The 5,875-nt window shown below is 40.2% G+C and overlaps 1 protein-coding gene across 1 annotated transcript in view; it reads right to left on the bottom strand.

Annotated features, from left to right (window-relative positions):
• slc7a3a (solute carrier family 7 member 3a) overlaps positions 1-3,608 on the bottom strand; it is a 14,886-nt gene extending 11,278 nt beyond the window's left edge. Inside the window, exon 1 of the mRNA XM_014022253.1 lies at positions 3,504-3,608. The gene's annotated coding sequence lies outside the window, so the exon portion shown is untranslated. The remainder of the gene's footprint in view (positions 1-3,503) is intronic.
• Positions 3,609-5,875: the final 2,267 nt, after the last annotated feature.

The following is a 5,875-nucleotide window of genomic DNA, read 5'->3' as shown; positions in this document are numbered from 1 at the left end:
GTGCCATACTGGAACTGAGTTTCGGTACCCAGTCTGTCATTGTAGCTGGGATAATTTTACTTATTAAAGCTCATAATCTTACCACTTGAAACATCACTAGCCCTGAAGCTGCTGGTAGACATCGCGGTTGGAATTATCAAAGGTTTTTGACACCTGAGAGACACCGTAGCAACTCCTTTGTATTTGGAAGTGGGGGGTGGGGGTGAGGGGAGGACCAGGGAGGATGATTCAACCACTCAACTACTAGATGTCGCTGAAAACAACAAATCCTACACACTGTGCCTTTAAGAAAATAGCTTTTTGCAGTTTAATGTTAAATTGTCCAAATTTAGGGGTTACCATCCAGCTAATCCTCCTTCCTGCTGCTCCTCAGATTAAAGAAAAAGTTCAAAAATTCTGTTGATTCAAAGTTTCTGTTCAACAATTCAAAAAGACAATAAATAAAAGTAGTTCAGTCTAAATCGTGGCCCATTTTCAGAGAACAGGATACAAGATCTCACAATGTTTCAGTACAAAGACAATATTCTATTAATACCACAAAAACAACATCCCCCCCCAAAAAAAAAATCAAAGCCTGTCTTGTTCCTAGCATTTCAAAAGAGAACATCCTGTCGTGTACAGTTAAGTATTTGGGAATTATTAGGACAAACAGTGTTAAACAATGAAATCCAAATAATACAAAGCGCCCAACAACCGGCATAATAAACAGTSGGTTCTCAGAAGACCGATGTGAAACTGGTACATGATGGAAACGCTCCCGCTCCTCGCCACTCCCTCCAACGGCACACCAGGACCTGAGATCTGAGGGTGTCCGGGTTAAACTAATAAACATTTGTGAACAAACTGTAGTGCCCAGCTGGCTATGTTCTCCACCACACCAGTGTTCACCCAGGACAAAAAAATAAATAAAAAAATTGAGGGTAACTGAGGTTAAAGTGGGACAAACAGCCGTAATTTCACCAAAGTCTCTAATTTATGGACAAAAATGCAAATGTGATGGTCTCATTAAAGCCGCCTCGGTCACGTCAGCTCATTGCTAATCTTTTCCTTGTGGTTTTCACTCTGCACACGCACACTTAAGACTCGTGTAAAACCTGCGGATATTTTAATTTCCTGGTATTTCAAATGACAAAGACTTCACCAGGAAGTTCATATGATAATGTTCCCTCTGTTTACAGCAGCGGGGTGTTTGTTTTACAGTCTAGTCTTGGCTGAGATGAACTGAAAGGTTCTTTATGTCCTGGAGGGCCAAAGGCGCTCCGGTTATAACAGGCTTCAGGAGGAATTTAGCTTTGCTGCGAGTACCACRTACTGTTAAGAGGATTATTCTAACAAGTAGCAAACCTGCTAACCTCCTTTTAGTTTGTCGATGCTCCTTGTTCCGTCTTTAACAGCACATGGGTTTGTTTTGACTGCAACTGCTCACAACAACGCTGCTTACTGAACCTCTAACATATGTTCTAGCATAGCCACTGTAAAACATGTACATGCTGCATTTGTGAGTATATATTCTTGCAATGCTTAATCTTGACAAAGAGGGCATTAAAAATCTCTTTCTAACGGCAACATAAGAAATACTGTCATCCGGAAGTTGTTAACACCACTATAATCATTACAGTAATACAAGAAAGGCCAACAAGACACACCTGGACAGCACAGGTATGGCTGCAGAATAGTTCAAGACGTTTCCCAGGAGTCTGAAGTCACGCGTAGCCCCTTTTTTTTAAAAACAAGAACACGCACTTTTAATTACAAAAAGCCCCACAGAGCTAAGCGAGGGCTTTGTGCGCCTTTGTTCGCGTGTTTGAGAAAAGACCCACCACTGCGACTGAACTGACAGACCTTTAGGTCACCTGGTGGGAAAGCACAACGCCTGCCAAAAAAAAGCTGCTCTCCCYGTGAAATGGAATGTGACAAAGTGAACCTGTTCACTTTCCCATGACCGACGCCAGCAGTCCTTACACTAACAGACTGGAGAACAGCAGCGTAAGCCCACGCAGGGTTAAAGAGGATAACTGGCCTGTTTGGCACGTAGTGGCCATGTCTCAAACCGCCAAGGTGTGGCCCGCTAAGCTGCAGCGCAGGAAGATTGACAAAATTGTTCTCTAACGTAGCACGCACACAGAAAACACACATATTATTGTGTTTTTATTAACACAGTTCACATTTATCAAACTAAACAGTGGCATTGAACTGCATCTTCAATTTTTTAAAACTGAATTTAGAGAATATTGCAAAAGATTAGTGTAACCACAACTGTAGTCAACAAAGCATGTATTGTTTTAACATGTAAAAAATCAGATAAGGAAAGCTAGATCACCACTCAGTTTAACTAAACCTCCCTTTTGCATTTTATGTAAAGGTTGAATAGATGTGTGTGTTCAATCTGATGCAAAACTGTGAGGAAAATATACTACATCGTAAATGTGGCATTTCTTCTTCTCTTTAATGTAAGGGTAAGAGGCTTTCAGGTGTGGCTTTTCTTTCCTGTGCTAACCTACACACACAGARGGTAAACAAAAAAAGAAGAATCTACTAAACCACAGTCACTACTTTACAGAGGCGCGGCTGATGCAACACAAGCGATGGCAACACCCTACAGGCAGGAAGCATGGCTGTAAACCAAAAGGATGTCTGACATTAATGACAAACCCTGACTGATAGATCGAGGTTATTACAAATTAATCTACACGTTTAAAACATGTTTACTTACTGTCTGAGAGGAAGTCCCGCTCACCTGAAACAGCAACGCGCCACGTACGTGCTCAGCTGCGTCGTGTTTGYCCTATCACGTTGATAACTGACGCAACATGACAGCATATGTTGATTTTCACTCTGTGCAAGATTTGGTTTTGGTTGTTCAATTAAAACAATAAAAGTAAATGGTGCTTCTATAATACTTGAGCTTGCTCGGTTAAAATATCTGTTTTTTCCGACGCTGCTAGAGGGTCTCTGAAAGCAACATCTCCGCACATTCCTTGCTCTCAGTGCGTGGTTAGCTCTGGATGCTAACCGGCTAAGACCAAAACAATGAATGAAAACCTCAAGCGTAAACACAAAGTGTCTTAACAGCGCGTTTAAAACATATAAGCCGGTTTAAATGAGTTTTCCATTATGGTCACCTCATATTGAGTTTCTAGTTTCTGCTCTTGTTCTCGGGTTTTCCATTACGCGCCCGACTAAACTCTATCAGCTGATTCCCCGCTCAAATAACAAATTAACTAAGCTGATTTAGGACACTGTAACTAACAGTTCATAAACTCGACGCGACTCGTGAAGCAGCATGGCCTTTTGTTGGAAAATAAAAGCATGAATGAACGGATAAACGTGAAGAACGGCATGTTCTTTTCGAACATTCCGCCAAGACTATTTTACAACCGATCCACGAGGTGGATTGCATCAGTCTGCTTAAGATCGTTAAAACTCGGGAGGAAAAGAAAATACACGAAAACACAACTTAAGAGTTTTTTAAAAAACCGTGTTTGAACGCATCACATTTTTACCTTTTGTGCCTTCTTCTCGTTTATGGGTGTAGAAAGACGAAATGAGTGCGACCGATGACTTGCTGATGAAATAGCCCCACCAGGATGAGCCCGTGCGCTGCTTTTCATCCAGCGCGAGGAAGGGGGCGGGATGTATGTAAACAAAATGACGCAATGGAGGCGGAGCTTTACGCTCTTGAATGGAAATACAAAAACACGAATAAAGACTGCAGACGGTGGGATAATCGACACAGATAAGTTTTCAAATAAATAAAACCAAGCCAATATCACTTTACAAGTTAATGAAAGCCAGATAAAACGGTGAAGACGTTCACCGTGCGTGCGTGAGCACGTGGTTTCCTCTTGTAGTAGCAACRTCCATATAAGGAAATCGGGCGTCTTCCGGCTTCTCCCGCTGCTTTTTGTYCCCCAGATTCAAAGGAAAGGGGAGCGGGTTTCAAACTTTCCTAAGAGTACACATGTACTCAGTGACCTTGAACCTGAAGGATGAGGGTCAAAAGTGACATAAGATGTGATTTTTTTTCAGTATTTTATGATTATTACTTGTTGATCACTCAAAATATCTCCATTTGAATGTGTTTTAGGACATTGCAAATAAAACATATCAGCAAGTCTTCAACTAAACAAGTCAAGGGGATCACAACCAACAGCTCAGGAAGCAGGCATCTCGCAATTAATAYCATTACATAAAGTTGATTTTAATTTACAATCTAGTTTKATTTTAAATAAACTCATTGRTGTATCTGATCAAGCTCCTCAGCACTCTTTATTGGTAATGCTTAATGCCTTTCATGTCAAAGTTATATTGAGAAATGACAATTGTGCATTATTATATAATGCTTTATAATTCAAAAATATAATTTCCTTATATGTCCATATTCAAWGCCTAATAACATGCACAATCTGATGCAATGTTGCATGATGACATGCTTACCATAAGTCTGGCWCTGGGCGATATAGTCATTGTTCTCGATGGTGAACAGAGGTAACTTATATTAAATGAGCGTGTAAATTTTATAAACTTTATCTGTCTCCAAACTCTCCCTCCCCGTTCATTGGTACTATAGTTACCATTCGCCTCACCTTTTGTTCGTGCCCAGTCGCACTGCTTCCAGTTGCTCTTTCAATTTACTTCCACTTTATCAAGCTGACCCAACCGGGTGTCTCAGCAAACACAGCGAGCGTCACGGACGCACACTGGGCTCCACGGTTAAACCGGCAAACAAAACACAACTTAATCTCTGCTCTGGCCCTCTGCGCCCATCCTGTCTGCTCACTTTCATTACTCGGGACAAGGCCAAGACATCAAAGCTAAATAGTTTTATAGGTCACTGTCTTCACACATTCCTTTTTTTTTCCCATATATCTATCCATCCATCTCTTATCTTCCATTTGTTCTGAAGTCAGGCTTTCGGCAGCTTGAGCAGAAAAGCCCAAACATTTACCTCTTCCAGCTCTTCTGGGAGGATCTCTTGAACGCCCTGACCATTTTAATCTATGAATAGCTAAAAAAAAAAAAAGGCACAAAAAATTGCAAAAAAAAAAAAAAATCACTAAGTTCCATTTCTGATCTGCATCACAAGATCACTGTTCTTAGACAGGTTTAATCCACAGTGACCAGGTTTTTAATCCCTGCGTTTCCTGAAGCCCAGCGGCAGCAACAAGCAGATCAGAGGCCTCGAAGAGTTCAGGCGAAGTAAAGTTTAAAGCTGAGCAATACTTCCTGTCTAACTTCACAACTGATTCTATTAGTAACCTTTAATCTAGTAATTTCCAATTAAAATTACACAGCTGTCAGCATCTTTTAAGGAAATGATGTAATTTCTCTGGTAACTGTCGAATTGCTAGGCTAATTTCCTTGTCACCTTTGATTTGCTTATCCAGAACTTTTGTTTATAAAAGCAACTCATCAGTAATTTGCTGGATACAACAGTATTCTTCTTTACTCGTAGCTATTGGTTTCCTGGAGAGGAAAAATGCAGAAAAAGCAAGAAAATGTGTATCTATTTCTTTATGTTATGCATATACTGTATATGGGGCACCTGGGGGTGCCAGAAGCTCAAAACAAGTGTCAATAACAGAATAAGATGTTTGGCAGAGAAGATTTGACAAATTTTTCATGTGCGCAACACACAAATTTATACTGCTCATCCTGCAAATGCATGTTCCTTACAAATGTGGCACCATTTAAAAGGGAAAAGGCTTTCAAACACTATAAGATTTTATTGCCAGGAAGCATTGTTACAGCAAAGAAATAATCAACCTAACACAAATTTCCTTACTTTTTGTGCTAAGTTTACATATGAATAGTACTACAACAGTACTAGTTTTACATCTAAATAATTAAAGAACTATTTGCAAAAGTCATAAAA

The sequence above is a fragment of the Austrofundulus limnaeus genome, unplaced genomic scaffold, assembly GCF_001266775.1.
Source record: "Austrofundulus limnaeus strain Quisiro unplaced genomic scaffold, Austrofundulus_limnaeus-1.0 Scaffold321, whole genome shotgun sequence".
NCBI lineage: Eukaryota > Metazoa > Chordata > Actinopteri > Cyprinodontiformes > Rivulidae > Austrofundulus > Austrofundulus limnaeus.
This window is presented reverse-complemented; position numbering and strand designations above follow the sequence as displayed.